Raw genomic sequence first — 28,000 nt, forward strand, 5'->3', positions numbered from 1 at the left:
TGTTCTGCATTGGGGATAAAAGTTTTAATCTAAATTTAGCACAGGTTAGAGGGTAAAAAGTAGCCCTGGCCCAGCCTGTGGGGCTGCACAGAAATGGCCATACCATGCATACTAACAGCTAACCTAAATTTTTGCCTCTCCACTATCAAAACCCCAGGGTGGACAACACTCATGTAGCTGATGCTGGAATTTCTCTGGTTACTTTACTCCTTGTCTTGTTGGCAGCTCCTTCTGACACAATCTCAGACCTATGTAAATGTCAAGTCTTAGGAATGCATTGCTGTGAAGATTGAATGAAACTTTTAAGGAACTGTCTTGCTGAACAACTGTTTGCTTAAATGTAAATGCTGCACAACAGAACTGCTTAAATGTCAATGTAGTAAAAACAACTATGAAAACAAGTAATATACTTGTATCCTCAAATTTAAAAGTCTCCATTAGAAGAATGAGAAGAACAATTCTAAGTCCATCCTTTTTTGCACTGTGGTGGCACACGTACAAACTAATAACATCATTGCAATACCCAAATGCAAATGGTAAAGGCCTGAAACTTGACCTTTTAGGTTTGTCTACAAGGTTTATTATAGTTCTTTCTCACTTTTTGAAATGCAACACATTCAGGCTACAACCTTCCACTCATTGTTTTTGTATACTTTTTTTTCAGAGGGCTTGATCAAGACCAGTTGTTCTGTCTGAGAATGAAATAAGGAAAATTTGGAGCTTTCTTACTATTATTAACAGAAAAGACTGGGAAAAACTCTGCAAGGGTAGCCTCCACTCATATCTGCCCTGAAGCATAACACACTGCAGACAGAATCATATTTTGGTGTGGGGCGACAGCAGAAGCAGTAGTGACCTCAGAATTTTTGCAAGAAACTGGTACCTGTGGCCATGAGAGGCTCTTGTAGCTGTCACTGTCATTCTTGCAATTTTGGCAGAAGGCCATACCAATCTTGGCTGCTTTTCTCTTGGGCATGCAGTGTGCTAGTTACGTGGTATGATAGTTTATATAATCACATGATATTTGTTCATTGAAGCGTAGTTTCAATAAGTCAGACCAATAAATGCTATGGGCTTAACTGAATTCTCTGATGCCTCTACAACTACAAACTAAGCCAAGGAGACCTGTACTTTCTACATTCAAAATATGACAGTTGAGTATTGTCCCGTCCCACCAGGTGGGATTAGAGATGAGTTAACTCTGAACACGACGTGCACCCTGTCTCACCAGGTGTGGGTTAACTCTGGGTATTTCTGTTCGTTAACGCAAAGTGAACAACAGTCACTCAAGAGGTTGAATTCAATTATGAATTTACTAAAAGCACTTGGTGAAATACAAATTATGGTGATTAGTGACTTGGCAAAAGTCTATTATCATATCACAAAACTTCACAAGACTTTAGCAGCAGAACTTACAATGACATTACCTTTGTATGTTCAAGAAGAAGGAAAAGAGAGAGAGAGAAGGAAAACTAAGATATCAGAGAGAGAGAGAGAGGGAGTAAGATATCACCATTCCAGAGGTCCATCTGTCTCACAACGTCCTCTGGAAGGGGGAAGACGCGTAGAAGATTTTGGTACATGCCACGACTTCATGTCACGCGTGAGGTCGTTTTATAATCCAGTTCATTTACATGTGAGATAGAGGAGGGCAGTTCATCTCCTCCCTCTGTTTGCTCTTCTTGCTAATTAGGAAGACTCTTCTGGAAATGGGTTTGGGGTCTTCAGACTAGGGGAAAGTTCACAGTACTGAGCAGAATAGAGTTGTTTTGCCCATCAGAGGTAGATATTGGTTCGTGGTTTCTTCTGGTAATTGGTTGTCTGACAGATGGGTCTTGTCTATCACTCCAGTTAGGCCATGAGGCCTTCACAGCAACACTGTGAATTGCACAAAACCTTGGGAACGAAAAGACAAGGTGTCTGCCTCCACAGCCATCTATCTTTTCCACCCAAAGTATCAAAAACTAGGTGTTTAAGGCATAACGTCATTCTTTGTTTTAATTGGGATGGAGGGAGTGCTTTAAGGTTGTCACAGGTATTTATTAGATACTTTGAAACCAAGTTGTAGACATTTCAGATGGGGTATCTGAATTAATATAAACTTCCATCTTTAATTTCTGGCTGTATGCTTCTCTTCACGAAGTGGAGAGAATACCATATCTTTCTATCACAGGAGAATTGTGAAATACCCAAGTGCTACATTTACAAGCAGCATAAAAAGTCATGAGAAGATGAACAATTCTGCTTTTAGAGTGGCATTTCTTCTGTATAGGGTCAACGTAATTAATAAGGCATAAAAAGGCATTTTTAAACCTTTTTAAATGCCTTTTTGTACCTACACATTGACCAGAAGTGGGGTATAATAGCCAAAATACTGAATAACTGTCTATCTAGAGAACACTGCCCAGTCTGTGTACAAATGAATAATAATTTGATTATGCAGTTAGTGCATTTCTTTGCATTTCTTAAGTTTAGAAACCTTGATTTCTTAGCCTTCCTGTCTTTGCCTACTTGGTTTTGTAAATATTAAGTATTCAAGGAATACTGAAGTTCTTGTAAGGTGGTAAACAACATTCAAAATACAGTTTGAGTTTCCTTACTCAGCAGTCATAAAATAATAACTTCTTGCACGTCACCTAATAATGCTTATAAAGGAAGAGATAGCAGGTAGAGGAAGATTTATAAATGTTACAAGAGAGTTGAATAACTCATTTTTCCACTTTTTTTTTCTCTTTTCCTTCTTCCTACTAATTTTTCTTCAGACTTGGTATTTTCCGTTTCTCCATCCTGTGCTGTCACGGCATTTCAGCACTGAAATTATATATGAGAATAAGTATTACCAAATCTCTTTTATTTTTAAATATTATAATAAAAATATAATGAGCCTGCAGTGAGTGATTTGCAACATCAGAACTCTGGTTTTCACTATATGAAATGTACTCAAAAGTGTCAAAACTTCACAAATAAGATTAAAAATAAAATAACGAAAAAAAAACATGGAAAAAAATTTATACCATAATAGCACTTAGAAGGATGTTTTTCATCCTTAAATCACTAATATTTTTTGTCAAATTCTTTACCAAAAGATTGCATTAATTCCTGGCCAGTTAATTGCTATCTGCAATAAAATGGAAGAAACTGTAAATGCAGTATGAATTGCTAAGATAAAGTTGGTAATAGACATTCAAAAATGTATATAAAATAAAAACGCTATCTGTAAGAACAAGATCCTGTTTTTTTTTCTTTTCGAATTCAGAAATTACTGCATGTATTGCTCTCAGAACTGAATTGTTAGTTGAATTCTGGAACAAACCTATGTAAGACAATTGTGATAAACTGCTCAGATCCTAAAAATTCAGTAATGTCTCCTTTATTCAGTCTTGTTGAGTTTTCAAGCTATTTCCTATTGTAAATGTTAATACTATATCATTCAGATGTGACAGCAATAACTGTTGCAAGCTTCACATAGATCAAAACTAAAAAGCTTGTGATAGACAACCTGATAACCTCACTAAGGTTTGCTGTCAGTTTGTAGGAAAATTTCCTCTTATTTCTATATCCTAGCAAGGTGGGTGTTGGTCTCTTTTCCCAAGTAACAAGCAACGGGACAGGAGGAAATGGCCTCAGGTTGCATCAGGGAGGTTTAGATTTGATACAGGAAAGCTTTAGGAGGCCTTTAAAAGACATGTAGATGTGGTGATTAGGGACATGGTGTAGTGGTGGACATGGCAGTGTTAGGTTAACAGCTGGATTCTATGATCTCAAAGGTCTTTTCCAGCCAAAATTATACTATGATTGCCATAGGTATTACAAATCAAGCAGACTCAGTCAATGCAAAGACAAAGGAAAAATTTGTAGAGTTGCATAAATATTCAATTACTTGAAATTGCTTTAATCTAATAAGTAATTACCTAGCTTTGGACAAATTTATGCCATATCTCTTAATGATCTTCATCTAACATGTAATTAAACTGTCCTGTAAGTCTAACGTATTAGCAATGTGCAGTAGGTTTCCAAGTTTTACACAGTTTATATTTGAATCCACACCATTTGTATGACACTGACAAGTTGCCACAGTGATGTCAGTTTTTCCCGACCCTGCAATGGCATGCCAAGGATAATGCATGAGCATCGGTGCAAGACTAGAGGGAGTTTAATAATATTGGTATAGACTGCTAGTTTTCTTCCTTTTACTCAGGAAGGACAGTGCCATCACCAGCAGTAAGTTCAGGTGCCTTTTTCAGTAATATTTTAATTTTTCTCAGAACTGATTTTTCATTTGTTGTTATAAGCCATCAAGTAACATAAAGCTTTAAACCTTTGGAGAAAGGGTTCAGTGAGTGTTGGATGGGAGACCATGTCCAGGAAAGGTGTGCCGGTATTAGATGGCACAGAAATGGTTATTTAGGAGAGTGCAGATAGTGGTAGGAGGGCTCAGAGACCTAGTACTCCAGCAGTGCTTAATAGCATTACTAACTAATCCTTTTTATGTCCTCTGGAGCTGCAGACATTTAAAATTGCAGTACTGATGTAGCATAAGAATAATGACCATTGAATTTTGTCTTGAAACAGAAGATTCATGAAACAAATGTACTTCCTTGACAAACCACAGAGACTTGTGTGGTTTCCACTTGTGTTTTTCTTCCTTTCTGCTCAAACTGCCCAAACCCTTTGGAGTTTCTGAAACGAAAAAATTGCTAAAGATTGTTGTAGCAAAATGGTATTGTCTTCATAATTCACACCTAAATCAGCTGTTGGCAAAAAGATTGATGTGTCTCTGGGCTCTTCTGTCCACGGGACCCTCCTTTTTGCTATGGTTCTCTTAATTTCCTGCTCTGGGGAAATGACTGACATTAAGGATAATGAATGTACTAACTCACACTTCTGTTAGCGATTAAGTCTTATTAAAGATTCTCCCTCTGTGTGGGTGGAGGAAGCTGGGCCTCATTAGAGGTTCAGATGGAAAGATCCATGTATTAATTAATGTACTAGAAAATAACAGCCAGGATCTCTGGATCTGATTTCAGGCTGTGTTCTAGCTGTAATATCTCATATGACAGTTCTTCTAGATTTAGTCAGAATTCGTTCCATTAGAAGACTGTTCATACTCACAAATTTGACTAGGTTTTTCCATTGTTAAGTATCAACTTGGAGAACTTATATTCCTTCTGAGTAAAAGAATTTGTATCTGTTCATCACTGTAAATAACTGAGACAGCTCTGGTTACCTCAATGTAAAATTGAAGGTCAAACTCAGACAGAATTATTGCCCATATTCTTGTAGTAGTGTAGCCAAAATACTGAGAAATTGAAGTATTTAATTTATAATGACCACCTTTGTTCAGGAAAGGCTCATTATAATTTTCTGTGGCCCTCTGAATCTCAATAAGTAAACAGGACAGGCAATTTTGTAGTTCTTGGCTCTGTAGCCAGACAAAAAGATTTTTTTTTTTCATTAGTAGTTTTCAAAACCTTAAAAACTTATATGCACGAAGACACCACTTTATGAATAGAGAGACTCTCTCACAGATGATAAATTTTGTGTGTATTGAAGATTTGGATTCAGAAAATTATCGTTTTTACAGGCAGCAAGGACAGAAAGAGTTATGTGATTCTTAAAAATGACCATATTTAGAGCCTGGTGCACCTAACTACTTATCAGTCTTACAACAAGACCTTAATCAAGATGGGTATCCCACCTCTTTGTAAAGATTGGCATTGTATTGTAAGAATGTTTGCATTCTCCACTGAAATATCTGAAGATTCGTAAAAGAGAATACAGTAAAACAGACATGACGGTAGCTGATCCAGCATACACCTAAGTGCTAAGTTTATTTTCTGGTATTTACTGTACATTCTGTCATTTTGGGAGTGTCAAATTACAGCCAGCAACTAAAGGAACAAGAAAGGCTATTAAAAGGTACCTAGAAGACTTTGTTGTATCTAGCTATTCTGCCATTCAAATTCTGTTGAGTGCCACTGACTTTGCCCCCTCTTGCCCAAGCTTTCTATTTCCAGGTTTCCACCATTGTTAAATACTATTTTAATGCACAGGGTTCAACTTTTCAGCTGGATAATGAATTATTAGGGTCCACAGAATATGCTAAATACAGTTGCCTTTCATTTGGTTTTGTGTGCTTACTTGTATTATACTTTTCTTGTCTTTCTATTGTCTATTTAGATCAAAAGTTGTTCCAGGCAAAGGCATTATGTTTTTCCATACATTCAGTTAGTTCATTTTCTCTAGATGGATTTTAAATGTATTTGAATTTGTAATCCCCCAAAAAAGAATTTTTATCAGTTTCACCTGTACTTTCAAGTTGTTTGTAAAATACTTAGTTTAATGTTTTTAAGACTTTTTCTCCATACTTTTTTTTTTTTTCACCTTAGAGACTAACTGCTCAAACTGCTGCTTCAGCTTTGAAACCACTGACAGTCTGTTATGCCTTTTCAAATGCAGCTAAAATTCAGGTTCATGTTTAGTGATTCTCATTAGAAAAGGAATAATTTCTTAGATCCATTAATTTAAATGTATTTTGGCAAGAGCTGCTCATGACACAGTTATTATAATAATATTCTGTTCTCATATTGCTCATCTCTGAGTGACTGCGACTACCAGCAAGTATCTTGGGATGCATATAATTAATGAGAACCAGGAGTATGCTTGGTTAATGAAAAAACATTAGAGGTAGAATTATTAATAAACGTCCTCTGCTAAGTAGAACTCTCTTATCCAAGGAAAGAACAGCTGATGGGCCTGAATGGTGTTCATCTTAGCATAATTTAATTCCTTGCATTTGGAACAGATTTTGTTTTTCTTGTTTGAGACAGGAGGGACAGAACATTTTGTGTTGTGGTGTATCACTCAAGGTCCTTTCCTTACCTACTATCCATTACAGTCAGTGTTTTCTCTCCATCCTTCTCCTTCAACATTTCAGAGTATCGCAAGCAAGGTCGTTGGTGTAGCAAATGGACACAAATAAACTAGAAGTCTAAACTGTGATGGACACATTTCAGATGGGAAGAACCAGGTTTCATCCTGACCTATTTTCTGTGGCTAAATTGAACCAAAAGCCTCAGAAAATACATACTCACCCCTCTGATCAGCAAGAGCAGCTGGAATTCTCATACTGTTTTTCTGGGGTCAGGAAGGGACAGCCAGGTTGTCCGTGCCTTATGGCATTAGCCCATGACATTGCTGTTAAAAACAAATGCATTGTTTCAGTTTGTTCCTCACCAAAAGGAAAACACTATGGGTGTAAACAAGACCAAGAAACTATTTGCATCGCTGGAGATGTTCAACTACAGATAACCCCAATGAAGAGATGGGAGCAGAGGCTGCCAAGCAACAGTTGCAGAGCATTGACAGAAAGGTGAGACCTGTGGCAAGTGGTGGAGTAATATTATTTCTTTTAATGTTGCAGAAGAACCTGTTTCCAGAAAAACCCTATATTGGAGTAAAAGGGGTATGTTACATCATGGTTGAGTTTCTAGAGGAAGAAATTTGGCCAGTACATGACATTTCTATTGGCACAAGTAGTCTTCTTTAAGGTTGTCCATGCTTGCTGGTGTATCAGTCAGACTGTTACAGGTAACAGCACAGAAATCTAAATAATTAAAAGACAAGGTGAACATTCTTTGATTCTGCCTCTTCTGCATGCCATTATATGCATATCTTATATTGATTTTAGTTTGATTAATGAGGTGACTTTTTGGATTTCAGATATTTAACTGTTAGCTAGTCTCCTGAGAGTGGAAAAGGCTGAAATTGTTGTCACATATCTAAGAGGGATTCTCTAAGCTACCAGAGCAGATCGTGACCCTCAGCATAGTCATCACATGCTTCAAAACAACGTATTGGAAAAGCTTCCTGAAGTGAAAAAGTGTCAGAGTGCCAATTTGTTCCCAAATCTTGTCCAGAAGGTTTGGCTAGAGCTTTGGTAACCTGTCACAATTAGTGTTATGTTGACTATAGAAAGAAAAAAAAAAAGGGATTAGTGTCATGGTTGAGACGGAAAAATGACATAGACCAAGTTCTTCCAGGATGAAAGTAGTAGATGCCATTTATTGCTACAAGTGCATTTTTATACAATTCTACCAATTCATCTGTCTTTTCACTATTGGTTACAAGTTACAGCACTAACATCTCATTGGCTAATTTTGCTATCATCCATGTTATTCTTCTATTCTCTTCTCTCTCACAGGTACAACTCCGTATCTCCAGATACTCCTTTACTACCATCCTTCTCAGGGGTAAACCTTTATATCTTCAGGATTGATTTCTACTCCCACACTTTCTGTCAAGGACTCCACAGATCCGCTGCAGTTTCGCACAGATTAGGATTACACATATGCACCTAACAGAAACAAAAATAACTTGTTGATCTGCTTTGAAGACTAAAACCAGGCATTGTATGCCAGACAGTAGAGAGTATGCAACTTATGTGGGGTAATTTTCTTCTAAAAGAAACAAAAACTGTAATGGATCTTGTCTGTCATTTATTTTGTTTATCTTTCCTCACACTCTTCTAACAGTAGTACTGGAATTTTAAGAAAGAAATTCCATCACATTTCTCAATAACTGCTCTCCACTAGCAGACTAGAGTTCTTCACATAATAAGCATGCAGGAATGCATTACACTGTATTTTTCAGTTCATAAAGTATAAACAATGGAGCGAGCTATTCTGTTACCAATGGCAGCTCCATGCCTTTTATTCCCTCATGTTTGCAGGTGTGCAAGCCACAAAGAGGCTAGGCTTTGACTGCTTTTTGGTGAAATGCTCTACCTCTATTGCATTCAAAATGAAGTGGAGAAAAAAGCTTTTGAAACCTTGTTTGATTTAATTATCTTCTTCGCTTATACAAAGTACTCAGCCATACGCAACGTACCCAAAACACTGTGTAGGGATTTTTATCTCAGAAATTGGATGTCTCAGATGAAGTAGCTTCAGATGAAATGTGGAAAACCTAGCAATTGTCTTGGTTAATTTTTCCATATTCATGAAGAGTGACTCATGTTCTTTACCCAGAAAGATTCACTGAAGTTCCTCATTACCCATCAGCCAGAGTGTGTCACAGTGCCTTCCTCCTGATTTGAGGCATCAACCAACACTTAGAGATTAGGTACCATGTGATGTTTTCTCTTCGCCACTGACCGTGTCCCTCACAGACAATCTGCTTATAGAGAGTCATCTGATTCACAGATGATTCTGTCTGTAAATTCACTTTTGTACAGAATGTTACAGTTTTTCAAGATCTGGGGACAGATATCACTAGGCTGAAGGGAACTAGCTAGGAATGGAGAAGCCGTTTAACAAAACAAGCACAATAGCTGAACATGAATTGTTTCATGGTTTTAATTTTTCCACAGATAGCTTTTGTGTAGGACTTCGATTTATTAAATTTGGGTGAGATTAACTGCACATTTCAGATGTGTGGCCATATTTTTTTCAAAGCTCAACAAACTGTTAGATCTGACAGCTTTGTTTCAGTAAGATCCAGGCTGCCTGCAGCCACTGTCACAGGTAAACTCTGCAGGTTTAAGCAAGCAATTTCATCTGTCTTTGCATCCATTTGTCTCTTAATTTGGCTTGTCCACCTAGGCTAGGTTTTCTTCAGCTCAATGGCCCTTACTGTGCTTTTTGACTCTGCTGTTATGACAGGCAAACATAACCTTGGCAGGATCTTGCAAGCAATGTTGTAATAAAAATAATTAAAAACATAATGAACAATATATACCTGGAGATAAAACATCAACTTAAATAATGATTCCTTTGTTTTTATTTATTGTGGAACACAGATGTGTTAATCAAAAAGCAGTTTCTTTTTGTTTCTGAGCATCAGAGACCTACACTAAAGCATACACTTTCAGAGAGGTGCGGGAATAAAGGCAGAGTAAGAGGATGGAAGAGAAATCCCAGATCATGGGCTTTCATAATACAGATAAATATAAAGTCTAAATGTCAGCTAAATACAGCAATTTTCCCATTTTGATTTTGAATGAAACATCTTCTTTCCTTCTTTTACAAAATTTCCTGCCTTTGGAATTCATATCATTCCACTGTTCATAAAGGACAAAACCCCTGGGGAAAGCAAGAGCAATGCACTGTAAAGCTTTTAGAAAGAGCCTGCTGCACTGGAAGATGATATTGTAAACTTACTGGTTCATGAAATGTTTATATCTTGTCTTCTGTATAGTTTTCACTCCAAAGCTACTGAGCAGCTTGTAGAGCATGTGGCTTTGTCCTATTTTTTTTTAAAGATTCTTTCAGCCTTCAATGCAGTGGAAACCAATAATGACACTGACATTTTCCCTGCAAGCCTCACACTTAGCCATGACTCTTTCCTGATGTCTGTGGTGAGAACCCTCCATCTGACTGGTGTGACTAAAATGAGCCTGTTCTGTTACCCTCTGAGTACACAAGTACATACTAAGGAGGCAGGGTTTTATTGCGGTAACCCAGTATATAGAATTATTTAGGTGAGCAATGTTGTGCTCTTCCAGTTGCCTCTGCTCAGCAGCTTCCACCAGAAATCTTGCTCATTACAACTTCTTTTAGCTTTCAACAGGGAAACACGTTCACAGTGCATCTTTAGATACACTTACGTCTCCCATTCCCACCTTTTGGTGGAATGTTAGCTCTCCCTCCTTCAAGCACAACCAGACAGACCTATTATTTTGCTCCAAAACTCATGTTAATCCATGCTTACGTAGGAGATAAACAGGCCACTCTTCTTAATGAAAACCAGGATTGTTTCCTCTCCTTCAATATGTATATATTGCTTTGTTAGCCAAGTGGTTGCTGCCTATATATAGCTAGCTAGCAGACAATACTTTCCTTCAGTGAGTAAAATTCTTTCCTCCTCTCTTTAATGACTGCTTGTCATGTGTCAGTGTGGGATGCAGCTTTCACTGCACTTTGTATCAATCTGTACATTAAAACAATAAATGATACACTTAGGTGCTTGCCTGCATCTTATTATTGGCTCAGTCCTGTCTGGACTGGCAATAAATTCTGGTAACTGATCTCTGACCTCATTCTCCAAAGTATACGATTGTACATACTAATAGTCTGAAGTTTGTTTTGTTTTGGTTTTTATTTACATTTATAGCTTTATTATCCTAAGAACATTACTATATTGGGAGAGATATAAGACTAAGTTGTACTTTGAAAACTTAAAATAATGCAGTGATTTCTGATTGAGTTAAATAAAAATATTGAAAACTTTTTACGAAGTTTCATTTTGAAGACTGGACAGACCAACTACCACCAAAAACACACTGGATGGAGGTAATTCGGTCTTGTATTTCAGATTCGGAAATGGCAGGTTTTCTTCGAATTGATATCGGTATTGTTGAAAAACGGATTAAGACAGGCAAATTATGTTTGTGAGACATACCTGAAAAAATAATCGGTACCAGGGACTCTGATGAGGAGAAAATGAGGTTAAATTAATCAAATAGTGTCCATACTTTAAATTACGTTTTTTGTTTAAATTTCCTAAGCAAAAGTTATTTGATTGCAAAGGGGTTCTTCTACCTACTCAGGAGCATCTCAAAATTCAAGCTTTTTATGAGCTAGTAGACCTCATCACTCTGTCATCACTAATTGAGTATGTATGCTTATTGACCTCAATTCTTCAAAACACTCCTGAGGCCCAGCTTAGAACACGCAACTGAATCCCACTGGAGTTGCTGTAAGCATGCATTTAATTGTCTTTCATGAGTAAAGATGGACAGAATCTTGTAGATCTGCTTTTCAGATCTTGTGCCCTCTTTCCATCCTCCCAAAGTTAAAATCCCTACAGCTCTTTCAGCCCTGAAAGGGTTAGGAAGTTGCAGAAGATGCTGTCTTCTAGATATCTTTTTTCTTTTTTGGGAAAAGAAGTCCTTTACCTGAAGCATAATTTCTAGAAGAATTAAGCTCCTGACAGTATAAGTGGCTGAATGCAAATTTGCATTTTCTCTTGTCACTGCTGGACAATCCACTATATATGCATGAGCCTTCCCCGTAATGAAGAGAGAAGTTTGATCAGTTGCTGGGTTTGCTAATTGCCTCTCTACCAGGGCTCTGACAAGGCTTCAAGAGTCCTCTTCACTATTTCACTACCCTAAAAAGTCTCTCATTTAATATATACGCTACTTCAAAAGTGAGCAACTCTACAAGCGCTTCACTTCAGCCTTCTTGACTCCTTGAGATGCTTGTCCCAAACACTTGTGACAGGAAGCCGCAACCAATGACATCTTTTTCTTCATGAGAATACAATATAAAAATGGAGAAAAACATGGAAAAATTAATGTTTGGGGTTTGTTTGCTTGGTTGGGTTGGGTTTGTTGGTTTTGTTTGTTTGTTTTGTTTTGTTTGTTTGCTTGTTTTCCTTGATTAAATGCACTCAGAAAGCATTGGAAATATTTACACAATTCTACTGCTAACTTTTCATCTTATTCTGAACAGAGATCAAATTTGACAATTTTATGGATTTGGAGGAGGGGAAAAAGTTACATAAAAGACAAAACTGATCTTGTCCATCAAAATAGCTAATACATACTTCAGGTGCTAACAGCTGTGCATGAACTTTGTGTTAGGCGTCCTGATTATCACATTATCCTTTTCCAAACCATCTGCATTTATTTCTTAATGATAGGTTTTTTCTCTTCATTTAATAGTTGGAAAAATGGAGGAAAACAGCTGGAGTTTTTCCTAAATGAGACTAACTAACTTTTCAAGAGCAAAAGGTAAATTACATTTTTTTCTCAAATAAAAAAAAATATCTCAGAATATATCAAATAAAAAGAAAATCTTCTATCTCTTGCCCCAGAAAAGTGTAACATCCAGTATTTTTATCTCTTTTCAGAGTAGTTCAATCTGAAGCCTGTTATAACTGAAAAGTTAATTATCAGTCTCAGCAGAAGCTAGGCATTGAATTGGGCCATACAAGCCGAGGACTTAACTCACAGACAGCCTTGAAATGGAAGGACTGTGACAGTTTCTGTGGAAGAAGGCAGGTGGCAGTGCATCTATATTACATAGTTTTCTAATCATGCTGACAGACATCACTTTTATAGCCCTATTAGCTCAGCACTTCTCTTGAGCAGTACATCCATGTGTGAATGGCTCCTGATAAAACATCACTGTACAAAACGTGATTTCACCCCTCCTGAAACCCCATGTAATAAATAATTTTGCAACTAATGTCATTGGTTTCTAATAGATACGTTGGTAAAAACAGTCCTCCATACTGCATTAAGAAGTTCTATGATCTAATCCTAAAGTGGGTTTTTTCCAAGTACAGGCATGAAATAATGATGCACTGTGTCACTAATTCTCAGTATTACTGGATAAAGAAGAATTATTTATTTACTTTGTGATCTAATATTTAAGACGTGGATACAGAAAAAGAGAATTTGACAACACAAAAATAATTTCTTCCAAATTTAGTACTTTGCAAGGGAAATGAGGCACTCTGAGGCACTGGAACAGGCTGCCAAGAGAAGCTGTGGATGCCCCATCTGTGGAAGTGTTCAAGGCCAGGTTGGACAGGGCTTTGAGCAACCTGGTCTAGTGGAGGGTGTCCCTGCTCATGGCAGGGCACCTGGAATTAGATGATCTTTAAGGTCACTTCCAACTAAAACCATTCTATGATTTTACAAGAAGAGAGAGAAAAATAATTGAGAATGTGAAATTGCTAAGTATTATTCTATTATTGAAGAAACAGAAGACATAATTAATAGACAGTGCTGAGCGAGAGACATATATTAGTTGATGCTTGATGTTTTATTTTAACCTAGCATTTCACTTGAACAGTGACCTTATGACAGAGGTTATAATTAAAATACTCTTTTCTATACTTAATAAAAAGGTTTCCAGGTTTCCAGCTTTTTTTTTTTTTTTTTTTTTTTTTTGTAACTACTGTTATCACCCTGAATTAAATCTCTGACAGCAGCCTGGATGCCACACTTCACAGAAAATTCAATTCCTTTCCCAGAGGAGCTTATGGTCTGATTAAGCTGACATTAAAATCAACATAGATCTCCTCGTTAACTTAAGGGAAAGAGACTGATTACATCAGTCCACATTTAAGAGTTAGGGATCACAGTCACATACTGCTTTGAACAGGCAGCTACAGTGAATCTAAGTGCAAGATGACATTCAGCAAGCTGTTCTTTGCAAGTGGAACACTCACCAAAAGCACTTTTTTCCCCACACTCAGATATGCTTTCAACACTTTTCAGTGCCACTCCCAGCACTCAGCACAAACACAAGATTTGCAGTGAGGCTGGAGACATTCTACTTGGTTTGTTAAGCTTTCAGGATGAGCAAAAGAGGCTTACTCCTGAAAAGGATCCTTTAATTTTTGCAGTTTAGTTTCAACAAAGCAAATGTGGAAACTTATTGTAGAAACACATTATTTCTTACATTTATTAACAGGCGTTTTTTAAAGATAGGCATAAGATTTCCAAACAGTGGTTTGAGTTATTTCTTCCCCATTTGAGTGGAAAATCAGGAGCTAACTAATAGCCATGAACAAAATATGTTTGCTCATTGTTAAAACAGATATTATTTTCCCCATCTGGTTACAAATCAGATTGTATGGGAGCCCTTAGTTTATGCCAAACCAGCAGGAGGTGGGAATTCTCATCAAAAACATAGGCAGTACAGAATTCGTCAAAGTTCTTAATGAACTACAGTCCCACGGCATGAGAAACCGATGTAGTCAAATGAAAGAAAAATGAAACAAAACAAAACAAACCCAACCCAACCAAACCAAATCCAACCCAACCAAACCAAACCCAAACACCACCACAACAAAAAAAAGTGCACTAGCTGCAATAATGTTTATTAAGGTCACTACGAACCCAAGGCCTTTTTCTGCTACATGCCATTTCCAACACTAAAGTAAAAGATAGTGGATACTACAAAGACTTTAAATAACAGCAAAGATAGCAGACGGACACAGGCAGATGGGAAGGTGTATAAAGAGGCAAATACTATCGGTGAGCTTGCCTGGTAGCTGTCTTAGTACATCCTGGCCTTAACCGCAGTCATGATGTCTGTGGGTGTTTTTATTTGGGGTGGGAGTGGGTGTTTTTTGCACATTCTGTTTGGGGTTTTTTTGAACATATGTGTTATTGCAATTGAGGGTATTAAAGTAACTGGAAGGAGGATAATGAGATAGCTCTGCAGATGTTTACAGGGAGAATTGAGGGCACAGATAATCTCACGATGTCATCTCTACCTTCCTCTCTAAGGATTTGTGTAAGTTTGCATGGGTTATATACTCAATTAGCACATAACTGGCTTCAGACCTTTCTAGTTCACACTACACGCCTACCTTCATTTTGGTGAAGTTCAAGTCAGAGAATTTTAAATGCAAGATATTTTGGTAAGGGGGTTGAGGTGTACATTACCTGTAAAACTCAACGTTGCCATGTAAAGAGGTGTTCAGTCTAAGGGTCTTGGGGTATTAAGTATGTACCTGACTTAACTTGGATTGATGGGCCGTTACTGTCATCAAAAATACATTTTCCTTTAATAGTCTTTCTACAGTAGAACACTTTTGTATTCTTCACTGTAATACATCCTTTCTGAATACATCATTTTCTCATGCTGAGAAATGCTGACACTTGATGTAAAAATTATGCACCGGCTACATTACTAATAAAAAAATAGAACTATTTTCTGCTATTCTGGACAGGATTGTGGCTCCAGTACATGCTGATTTACAATAAGAGTTTCACAAAACTGATCTTTGAACAAAGTTCAAAATAGAACAGTAAATGACGTTGATTGCCAAGTGTAGTGATTTTTTTTTTTTCCTTATCATTTTAAAACGGCTATTGTAAAATTAAGTTAGCTGTTTCTTCCTACATTTATTAATTTGGACATTGTTTAAAATTTATCTAGCAAAATGCCTTTTCTTTTGTTAATTTCTAGGGACTTTATGAATTTTTTCAGATTTTCAATTAGCTTGATGGAAAATTGTGGAAGAGAAACCTAGCCATGGCCTACAATCACTCTTGTACCAAACCCAAAATTTAATGAAAGATATGCAACAGTTTCACATGTGAAGGAAATGTTACACAAAATAGTCTGAAAAAAAACAAACACGAGTAGCATAGAAGTATGACTGAAACAAAGCTGTTTTCAGACAAAGACTTTCTTGGGCTAAGGCTGAACCATAGATAAGACTGGTCTACAAAAAACTTCTCATATCAATATTTTTAGAGGGATCATTTCAATCACTGGCAGCTGTTCTCCTGTGATTCATTTTTCCAAAAATTTACATCTATCACTATATAATTACAGCTTATAACTATAGATGTTGGCCTTCACAGGTTCATTCATTTATGAAGACTTTTCTGAACATGTACACAGAACTGAATGCTCTGAGATGAAGTTTTAAGATTTGTCTGTTTTTTTTATTATTATTATTATTATTAAAATATGCTGCTATTTATGAATACACTCACTTCAATTCTAAATTCATTGAATTTGGCTGTTCCCCAACGGAGGTGTTGACAGTAAGTTCGAAAGCATTCTCAAAAACATCTTGATCTGCTTGTTTTCTATTTGTTTTGTTTTGTTTCTTCTTGGAAAGTCTGCTGTCTGCAGACAAGTAACTAGCATTTTTTTCTGTTTTCCGTTTTAAGTATTTTTTTCCCTTGAAATGTCAAGTTTCCAGTTTACATCGTCTCTCTGGGTGATGCATCAGACTTCAGTCCTTCCCCAGCTGTGTGAGCTGTACAACAACAGAGTATACTTTGCATTTTCTTCATCTTAGAAAAAGGGCATGTTGTAGAACATGGAACACTGGATGTTTCATCCCACTAACCAAAGATAGTGCGTAGTCAGTCATTTATGCAATATTTCAGCAGCCAGCTTTACCTCTTCAACATTGCTGTCACCTCCCTGCTTAGTGGGAACCATTTACATGCACAAATATCTTTGTCTTAGCTATAAGTAGTACTGAAGTAGAGATAACATAACTGCATATAATATTTTGCTTCTGATATTTAGCTTTCGAGTAACTTTGATGACCAATTTTAAGAAAACGAATCTTCAAAAATCAGTTATAGTCAGGAAAAAATAACAGAAAGAAAATACTTAGTCTAACAAATAGCCCTCTCAGGTAGCTTCCCTAAACCCCTACCACGGACTTGCATAAGATTTAACAAAAAGCTTTCTTCCCAATATTTGGTCTTATGAAGAAGGTAAAAATTTTGCCAGCTATTTGGGCCACTTGGTGTTGCCACCATAAAACTGCCACAGCTGTAAGTAACATCAGTTGCAGTCTGGCATCGCGGTTGCATTCTTTAACTCACCACACACCATCACACCTCTTTATTAATCTTCATCAGGAAATTTTGGACTATCAAAAAGATCGCAGGCGGTTGACTTCCATGGCATGCATGTAATCAGCAGTGCAGATGTCAGAGTCTGAAAACCATGGGGGCATGAAGAAGCAACCCCAAGAGGGATCACTGACTGTCCCTTCTCCCTGCTGAAGACAGATCATGTCCAGGGCATCGGAGCTCATGCTGTTGCCTCACCCAATGCTTTCAGTCAGTGTTCCCCACCTCTAAACTCCATTCCTACAAATGAAACTACCTTTCCCCCCTTATTTGTCCTGCTTATAAGAATCTACAATACACTGGAAGATTTACGGGTGCACTCTTGTCTAGCAAAGTGAATGGCATACTTGTGAACCCCATCCATGTCCTACACTACTGCTGCCTATTACCCATTTGTATTAACACCTTTGTTTTCCCTTCCCTGAAGGCACTACTTAGGAAAAGTTTAGAGTGTAATTGCTTCAAGAATTTCATTTTCATCTTGTCCTATCAGATTATTTGCAACCTTTGTCAGGTGGCATCTTCCATCCATTTTACAGGCATCCTTCTTATCGAGCTCATATTTAACAGGAAGGAATCCAGACAGACAACTGTAGGGTGTGTCTCTGTTGGAACACATCTGAGTCCCAAATCTTCCTTTAGTCTATAAGCATTCAATAATCGCCACTGATATCAGACTGGCTGTTACTGAAGCACATGCGACTGCAAATCAGGCCATTTATTCAGGTGTTTTAATACGGACTGAAGAGCCCGTTTTAATCTCCTACTCTCAAAAATCCCTTCTTATACACTTGCTCCAATGACCATTACATGAACTAGTGGACATGTATGAATCATAGTAGCTTGTATGTAGAAGCAAAACACCTCATATAACTGAATTATGAAAAAAAAGGAACCTTCATAAGCATAACTCTTCTTCTTGATCAGTTTGCAGTATAGGAACATTTAGGATTTCTTCCTTGAAAGAAACTTGTGCCAATAAATATAATCACCCTTTGCTTGACCAAATCATAACTAGTCTTTTGCCTTATAATATTAAAGTGTTCTTTACATAGGCAGTAAAATTAGCTAGTAATAAGTTAATTTTAAAATCATTTTGTCTATTTGTAGCTAAAAATCAGATACATCTGATCTGACAGATAAATCCAATTAATCATTGGCAATTAAGTATTTCTCCCACCGAAAGAGCAGAGTCTGAGCTATGGATTTCTTTCACTGGAAATTATGCTTAAGAAAATCTTCTTTCGATGGAACAGACACTAAGTCCTCCAGCTTCTGTTATCTACTCAAATTGGAGTTCTCTCTGAATTATTTTTTAAAATTTGTTCTACTTCCTTCTCTTTTTTTTTTGTGCTAAGCATCTTCTCTTTTTTAAGTGTACCTCCTCTTACCGCCACCTTCCTTCCTGCTATCTAGTTAATCTATATTTTAATTTCCTGTTTATTATTTTTTTTCAGTAAGACTCCTTTAATGAAAGTGAAGTTTCATACTAGTAACTCAAGCTATGAGGAATGGAAAAACTTACCAGGAATATGATAGACTATTGCTGCCTACTGTTTTTCCTTCAAGAGGCAGCTTTAATATTTGAAATTACCTAATACAAAGAAGATGCATGCTGTGCTTTATGACAGAGATCAGAAAATCTCTTCCAATCTATTTCAGGAAACAGCTGAATGAATTTGTTCCTGCTTCTTCACTGCATATAATTTTTACAGGACACTTATTTCAATTACATTGGGAAATATCTAATAATTAGCACCAGAAAAGATCACAGATACAAATGGAAGTATGCTAGGTGGTCAACACCACCAATTGGAACACTTGGCTTTGGCCACTTATAATTTCACCAAATTTCAGTTGTTTGGGAAAACAATTTATTTGGACTCTGCCTTTCCCTAACACCTCAAAAACCTTGTTTGAGCTATTTCTTACACTAAGATTATACAGAAAGTTACTTTCTCCAGTAAAAATAAACAAGCAAACTTAGGTTTTGCAATGTATGTCTAAAAATCTACATGAATTGTTAGTATTTAGAATTTAGGTCTACCATGCAGGTTAAAACAAACACCTAGACGCATTGTCTTACCATACCTTGTATTTGTTTTCTCCAAGAAATTGAAAGCTTGGCATAGTCAAATCCAGAGCTGATCTGAGGTGAAGTTTTCAGTGTTGCCTGTGGAAGCAAGACAGCAATTAACCTGCTGAAGCCCCTTTGAAACATTGAGGATAGTCCTTTATCTTCTGAACGTTTGGAGGCTGTGGCTTTTCAAAGCTGAGTCTTGTTGCACTGTGACTGTAAAGAAGGTCTCCTGAAGATTGATGTGTGGAAAAAAAAATCATAGAAATAACAAGAAGGTAATTGAAGACAATACTGTTCAATCTATCATTGTTCATGAAGACAAGATCAGAACTGTATTTACAGTGATTGCTGAATATTGTGTCTGTATCAATAGATTCAGACTTCTCCATCATACTTATTTTCACAGTATTTTTCTTGGTCAGTTCAAACAGCATTCTTTTATTATGGGTAAATTTATTAGGTGCATAAATCTGGATCACTTTCTGATTGCAATTTGAGTCACCCTCCTACCCATCACCTCTGAATTTGGGGTAAACTCCAGTGTTAAGCAATGCACTACAATGCACACTGTAAAGGAATGAACTGCTGCTTGAAAGCTTCTCTGTTTCTACTTAACTATTTGTTAACCCCAATGCATACGTCAATAAATATCCATCAGTCAGATGTGATCACCAAGAATAGACATTCTCTGGCACAAATTGGGACACTGTCATGCTGATCTTTAAAAATACTACTGGCACTGACACTTTCTGGACCAGTTTCATTGTAGTGAGGCAAAACTCTGCAAGGGTACCCTGTCCTCCTTTTAAAAACAAACTTTACAGGGGCAAATAATTTCCTTTTGTTGTTGACCTTCAATTTGTCAACTTTAAACACTCTGCAAATGTGGACTTTGGGGGAGGGAATGTTACACATTGACAACTCTAGCTAAAGCCAGTCACAGAAGAAAGTTATGTGCGCTTTATTAACAAGCATTTCAAGCATAGCTGATAGAATTCCTTATTTACATTGCACTAGCCATTTCATCTGTTCCGACTGAAAGAAAAGATAAGAGAGCAGTTAACAGGCTGCCATGTATGAAAGAGAAGAGTACTTCCCGGGGGAGGAGGGGAAAGAAGGCAGTGCAAGCAAGTACATGCCCTATAATGGTGCACTTTGCATAGATTTATACTGAAAAGTGCTTGCTGTTCTCAAATCCCTCTAGACTGTTTAACAGCAAAGCAGCAAAATGGCACGATTTCCTACCCTACAAAGATGAAGCCCAGCTGCAAAACGTGATTGTTTTTGTAGTAGGAGAGGAAACAGCGCGAAGGGGAAGGCCCCAGTTCAGTTATTAGACATGTTTGCTGTTTTTTCTATGCTGATACTGCTGCAGCTGTATTCAGGCATTCTGGAGTACGTTTTATGTGTGAGGCTGGTTGACTTCCTCTCATTGGAAACGCGTTGAATAGCAATAAAGCAGAGCTTTGTAGGTGTCTGCCCACACAGCGACTACAGCTTCTCTCCTTAGCAGCAGGAGAAAATGTAATAATGGCTATAATGTTTCAGATGTAAAGAATATGTTTTACTTACTGTAAAAGTGATCCAAGCACACATTAGATTCTCCTGTAAAGACATCTTGTATTTTATCTGCATTCTGTGATTTAGTTTCAAAACACAGTGAATTCAAGAGGTAAGTGATCACAAATTGCATGTAACACAAATCTTAGCCTTGGCAGATTTTCATTTCAAGAATTACACTGTAACAAAAAAAAAAAATCAGTCATTATCTTATATCACACATTTTAATACATCTTTTATTTCACTTATAAAAATGAATTTGTAATTTCAAATGTCAGAATCTTACAACTATGTAAAGAAAAAAAAAATGATTTAATTGTGAGTGCCAGGCAATTATTCTTATTGGTAAATACACTAAATCCATTTTTATGTTTTAATCCTGTTTGCTTATTTGTTTGTTTGCGTGGTGGGGGAAGGGGAGAGGGTTTGGTTGGTTCGTTGGTTGGTTGGTTGGGTTTTTTTTCCCCCAATTACCCTTTTTGGATACTTTCACCTGGGGAGTTATAAATCTTGGTTTTTTTTAAACTAAGTAAAAGCATTCTTCCTCTTTTTTTTCATTATAAAAAGCAAACAGACTTCCAACTGGACGGCCTTGCATTTAACATCGTTTCCAAGTTCAGTGTGATAGATTGTTAGAGCTTTCACATCTCTGGAATAAAACTGATTTCTCCAAATGGCTCACATAAACTGGCCTTAGAAACAAACCAGCATTGTGGGTGTTGTATTGAGAAAATGGATATTGCAAATGGAGGCACAGGCAGAACTTCCTCTGACACTGAGTTGAGGAAGGACTGCTATTTTAAAAACATTTCTACTGACATAGAGGAAGTGTTGTGCTGGTCATCCCAAAGTGAAGTCCCGGTTCTGAAGAACATGTAATATAAGAGCTAAGGTGTGATAAGGGGAAAGGGGAAAATGAGAAGAAGAGAGGTTCACAGTAGGTAGAGCCCTTGATATATCCATTTCTTCAAGTTAGTTTTCTGTCTGCCCACAGGAGCTGTTACCACACTCTATTGTGTCTTAAGAAAAAAGGGCTATTCGTGTATCATATCTCTAAGTAATTAGTAAGAATACAGGCACTTCGACTTGTGTAAGCAAAGAGGAATTTATACTCAGGCTTGTTTTCCATTCACTCATTTGTAAATTAACCACGTACATCAGGTATGTTTTCTCTGTTGATTAAGTGCTAGTGAAAAACAGAAACATGCTAATGTGCTTAATAGCACTTAAACACATCAAATATTTTTACTGACTTTTCCTTTCGCTGGAATGGTTGCATTAGAAGAAACAGAAGAGTAAAAACTCCTTTTGTTGTAGGACTTTTTTTACTATTATTGCAGCAGTGCATGAAATCTGTTTGAAATATCCTGTGAGATAATCATTTTTACAGAAAACTGGGTTGTCAGAGACAACCATTAGACAGAGACAAAAAACCTACAAAATGGAGAAAATAAGTTTGAAAGTCTGCTATGTTCATCTTCACACTCCTGTGCTACTACAACCGCCTGTCACTGAGCTTTTTGATCTTTTTCAGCAAACAGGATATTGGTGGGTGACATAAAAATAATGCTCGCCTCTTGCTTTAGAATTTGAAGAGAAAATTTTTAGGTAAACAATTCTGAACAAAAATTCTTGTTTGATCATTATCAGGTTATTTTTACTCTAAAACGCAATATCGCTCAGATCTTTAAATACCAGTACTTCTGTCAATTTTTTTTTTTTTCATTCAGGCAAGGATATAACATATTATTTAAAAGGGCTGTCAATATCTATTACATTGTCATCCATCCGCTGTTGTCTTCATCCAGTAGGGAATCCTAATTTACCAGGAGAAAGATCTTCTTTCCAGTGCATATTTACAATAAGGCCATGTGCCTTAATAGCATGGGTAGTAAGAAACTATGAGTTTGGTCAAGTTTTCTGAAAAATGTTGGTCTCCTTGTGACTGCAGAACACCTCAATTCTCAAGGTTCGTTTAGAAAATAAAGATGATTTTTTTTTAAGATGCAAAGGCTTAGAAACAGTGTCTTTTTGCTGCCCCTTTCACATTTATTTGCTGAAAAAGGACACATTTTGAGCCATTTTTCTAAATGTTTGGTGGAGATCTTCTAAAGTTTAGCCACCATGACCATATAGAAAATTCTCAGCAACCAAGTCTAACTTTGGGATTCACCAGTTGCATACACATAAGTCCCAGCTGGTAACAGATCTCATCATCTGCAGATAATGGTGTTCTGTTTGAGATTATTCAAGCACTTGCTCTTGTATGAGAGTCTTCTTGGAAAAAAAACTTCTTCTGATTCTACTTATAAAAGTACTGTAAGCATTGTGTTACTTTCAAGGACTCATACATAACAAAAGCATTTATGAAATACATATCACAAAAAGGTTTTATGACATACACCAATATCATAAGTCTTTATAATTAAGATTTGATCTTAAGACTTAAACAATAGTGTTATCAGCTGGAGTTCATGGAAGGGCCATTCATCAAAAATTTCAAATTAGTTCATAATTGGGTCTAGATTGTGTTTCCTCTCCATGGAGGGCTTGATATCATTAATCTTGCATCAGCAACCACCACTGCCTCAGTGATGGTTCCTCATTATGGCATGTCGTCATTTTCAGTTCTTTAAAGTGAATAGCCATTATTTAATCTTAATTCAATAATATTCTGTGAACTTTAATTAAATCATTCTTTGAGTTTATATGACATTGGTCTGATTACCCATTATGAGGCTTTCATGCCCAAACTATATTTTCCCTACTAAGGTCAATTGTTTCTCGTTAAGAATAATAAATGGCCAATTCTAGTGCAAAAGTATATATGAAATATTGTGCAAATTCTGCTTTCCTTCCATTCCCTTTCTTTGATTTGCATCTCAAATAATTTTTACTGGACAGTTAATTTTAAAAAAAAAATCAAGATTAATTTCTCTCTATCAGTTGTTTTCATATTCAGGTAGACATCTCTACAGTGGCTCAAAGAGCAGGCATGAAATAGCGTGTGGGGAATATATAAAAAAGAAGACGGCATTTTTATTTTATCTATGCAACAGGAAGCAAACAGAAGAAATTATACAGGCTTTGTAGGCCAAGACACATATGCACTTGCTTTTTCAATACAGAATTTCCAGGAGCTGGCATTAGTTACAGAATTATAATCAGAATGTCTGCATTAATAGCTACCAATGCCATCCATGATCCTAAGGTTTTTACAGAAGCTAAATTTTTATGAGTATATGTAAACAAGCATACTGACATCTGCCTACATACAAAATTCCCGGAATAATAAAAGAAGCTACACACTGAAAAGTACGGAGATGTTCGACACATTAAGAGAGAGCTGATGCAACTGTGGTATGTAACACAGCTGTACAAGGGCAATCATTTTTCCATTTTGTTTTTCACATACTGTATGACAATCCATATATTGCAGCTGTGACTCTCCTCATTCTCTTATACGCCTTTAGGCCGCAACAGAGGAACTATGCATAATTGTGCCTACGCACGCACACATGGGTATTCTTATATATATTTAGATGTGTAACTGGTGTATGCACATCTGTATGCAAAGATATGTTCATGTGTGTAAACACATGACCCACTACCTGCAGGATAATTATTCTTGCTCAAAACTACAAGTAATATGAAAATATGCGAGACTGGTGTTCTAGACTCTTCACCATGATTTATTAATCTGCCTTCTGAGAGTGTGTTTAGACAGGATTTTGGATCTAATTTTACCCTGAGATTTTATGAGAAAAAAGGCAGAGATGACCAGCTGAGGATTGAAATTGACTGTCTTCTTTTAATGCTGATAAATATTGGTTTCTTTTTGTCATGCTTTCTAACAAAGTTACCATTTAAAAGTTAAAATATGCAAAAATCTTAACTACCAAAGTTATTTAATGTGCTCCTCAAATTTCCAAAAAAAGCAATATTTTTTTGCCAGTGAAGGAATGTGAGGAAAGGGGCCGGTTCAAAACAGTATTGTCTGTATTCTTAATATAAAATTCTCAGACTTGGAATTGCTCGTACTGGCAGTATTCCATCTATTTTTTTCCCTCTGTAATCCTTCCTTCCATGATCTTTTTTTAATTCACACTCGAGAGTTTTATCTTCAGGCTTTAGCATGCTGTATGGTAGCCTTCATACTTACAACAGACTCACATTGCAAACTTCTCACTTCATACTGTAAGGAATTACCAGTAGGATGTTCCTTTCATACAGTGGAAATGTTTATCCAAATTAAACTGTTTATCCGTAAGAACACACAGTTTATAATCTGACTCAAAGTATTTTTCTAAAACCTCCTCCATCTTCAAAGAGAAATAGCAAACCAAAAAAGTCTTACCTATTGAAGAATTAGTGGGTAGCTGACTTAATAACTCTCCATCTGTTGAGGTTTAAACACGATGCACCTGACAGGTGCAACAGATAAATACAGTAATCACCAGTGAACTTTACAAATAAAGTGACTTCTTTAAAAAAGCAACTATCTATACATTTACTTCCTACTTTTGCAATTTTGCACAGGATATAAACTCATATTATTTGCCCAAAATATACATAAAAGTGAATTGCTTCCCTCCTCGCCTCAAGTCAGATGAAATTCCAAAGGCAGTTTCTCTTCCATTTAAACCCAGAACAGCCCCACCCTCGGGGTTAATGCTCTGAAACTTCTTCCCACGGAGGTAGCCCGCACCTCACACTAACGTGACACTGAGCCACAGTGCTGCACGATGCCCATCTGATGGCGTGTGAGTTATGCCCCGGGACTCAGATTCAGACCAGGCAAAGCACAGCGTCACCCAGGTATCTGTTGCGGGTGCGTGACTTTGATTCTAAAATTGCAGGTGGCGCCTCCCCCCGCCCCGACTCAGGTTCACTAAGGTCTCACTAGCCCAAGTTGTGGGGACGAACTACCGGCCCATGACTTTCAGGCCCGAGAGGGCAGCGAGCGAGCAGGGTAGCGAGGTTGCCCCCGCTTGCCTCACCGGAGCCGCGACCAAATCCAGCTCCCAGTGACCCAAGCCCACTCGCCTCGCCTCCCCTTCCCAGCAGGAGCACGGTGCCTGCCCAGGGTAACGGGCTCCCGTCCCCACTTCGCCCTCAGGGGTCCCCGTCCCGCCCGGCTCCACCGGCGGGGTGCGGGGCCAGGCCGGTGCCCTCGCCCGCTGCTGCTTCCTGGTTGCGGACGGCGCGGCTGCCGAGGGGCGGGCGGCGGGGAGCGGCTGCCGGGCAGCGTTGCAGCCGCCGGGGCGCACCTCCCGCGCAGGTACCGCCGTGCTTGCAAGGGGAGGGCCGGGGGCAGGAAAAAGCAACCTAGGAAAGCGGCAGCACCAGGCGGGGGAAAGGCGGTCGTGCGGTAGCGGGAGGGGACCTAGGCGCGGAGGTTTCTTCCCTCCCCTGCCTGCGAAGTCTGCCGCCCGCCCCCCTCACCTCCCGGCTCGGTCCCTGCCTCTCCCCGCCGCCTCCTCTCTCGGTGGGTGGCGGGGACGGGTGTAGGGGGTGCTGCCTTCTCGTACCTCGGCTGCACCCCCTGCATGCAGCCCCCGGAGCGCCGAAGCCTAGGAGGACCCGCCGGGTGCGTTATTATTTACTCCTTCCTTTATTATTATTGTGTGGTGTGTGTTTTGGTTTTATTTCTGTCCTTCTCTTCGCGCGGGAGCCGTACAGGGAGCAGGTCAGGGGAGCTGGGGGAGACCCCCGCCGCCACCACCACCAGCTTTGGGGCCGTACCCGCCTCGCACGCCGCGCTCTGCCGTGTTTGTTGTTGTGCTCCGGGGAAGGCGGTGGCAGAGCGAGCGGTTCACCCGGGGCCGCAGGGAGCGGGGGGGGAACGTTTCGACTTGCTTCTCTTCCTCTTCGCCGTACCTGCCCCGCGTCCTTCCTCCTCGGCGGGGCAGCCGCAGGGGGCTCGGCGGAGAGCGGGCAGCGCTGGGACACCTGGAGCAGGTGGCGCCGGGACGGACGGGCAGCTCTAGGTGGCCCCTGGGCTCCCTCCTCCGGGACAGGTACTTGACGGATAGGGCGAGCAGCGCTCGGGGCGGCCTGCCACGATCGGCGGGACGACTGGGGAGGTGAGGGCAGTGCCGCCCGGCCCCGCGGAGGTGACTCCTCCTCGGCGCGGGTAGCCGAGGGACTCGGGACTCCCCCTGCGGCGGGGAAGCGGCGGCCCCGGCCGGAGCCTCTGCCGGTGCGTTACATAACCGGGCGGGTGGACGGACACAGCGTGTCGCGTCCCGGACGGCAGCCGGAGGCCCGGGGGTGGGTGCTGTGGGCTTCCGGTTTCACATCGTGGACGCGCACGGAGTTTTAACAGAAACAAGACAACTTCTCCTTTTTTTGTTAAAAAACCTCAGGGGGCAAACCCGCGGGGCTGAGAAGCGGGGCAGGTGCTGCGCCCGCCGCCATCTCACCGGCTGCCCCCTCCACCTTCCCCTGTCCCGCCACTCAGCGGTTCTTACCAGGGAATTCCTTGAAGTTTCTGTGCAGAAAGCCTGAGCCGCCCCGGTGGCGGGGTCCGGGCTGCGGGGTGCCGCTGTCAGCGCCCCCGCCGCCCCAGTGTCGCCGCTGCCTCCTCCTCTCACCGGCTTGAAGCTGCCGAACCTTTGGTGCTGTCACCAGCTGTGCGGTTTCTGTGGAGGGTTTGCCTATGTTCGAAATAACTCGGTGTGTGTGGTGGGCTACAGCAACAGCGAAGGCTGCGGATTTAGTTTCTTTCTGTGCTTGTGGGGATTTTTATTTTTTATTTATTTATTTTTTTAAAAATCGCTGCACGATTAGTCTCGAGAAGAATGTAAACATGTATTTTTGTAGTTTTAAGTAGGTCAGTCATGATAGTGTTTCCTGCGGGCATCGCATTTGTCCTTCAGTATATCAGATGCTACATTGGGAGTAATGTTGACTTAAAAAAATATGAAGAAACAGTGAAAATAAAGGCTTTCTTGTGAAGAAGCTGAAGTTTCCGACCTTTTCAGTGGGAACAGGATTTTCAGGAG

General features: G+C 39.0%; 1 protein-coding gene and 1 long non-coding RNA gene across 7 annotated transcripts in view; one reads left to right on the top strand and one right to left on the bottom strand.

Moving 5' to 3' along the window:
- Positions 1 to 1,294: 1,294 nt before the first annotated feature.
- LOC110360780 (uncharacterized) lies at positions 1,295 to 27,839 on the bottom strand. Of its 2 annotated transcripts, none has more exons than XR_010470393.1 (5): positions 27,467 to 27,839; positions 21,006 to 21,172; positions 19,445 to 19,526; positions 7,095 to 7,197; positions 1,295 to 2,811 (listed from the first exon to the last, which is right to left on the bottom strand). It is a non-coding gene; the product is annotated as an uncharacterized LOC110360780 (long non-coding RNA). The 2 variants fall into 2 exon arrangements; XR_002416893.2 differs by lacking the exon at positions 27,467 to 27,839 and adding an exon at positions 25,351 to 26,070.
- Positions 26,216 to 28,000, top strand: part of MBP (myelin basic protein) — a 114,204-nt gene continuing 112,419 nt past the window's right edge. For 2 of the 5 annotated variants that reach the window (XM_065053000.1, XM_065053003.1), the window contains exon 1: positions 26,290 to 26,583. The gene's annotated coding sequence lies outside the window, so the exon portion shown is untranslated. The other 3 variants (XM_065053002.1, XM_065053005.1, XM_065053001.1) reach the window with 3 other exon arrangements.

The sequence above is a fragment of the Columba livia genome, chromosome 2 (genome assembly GCF_036013475.1).
Source record: "Columba livia isolate bColLiv1 breed racing homer chromosome 2, bColLiv1.pat.W.v2, whole genome shotgun sequence".
In the NCBI taxonomy this organism is placed as follows: domain Eukaryota; kingdom Metazoa; phylum Chordata; class Aves; order Columbiformes; family Columbidae; genus Columba; species Columba livia.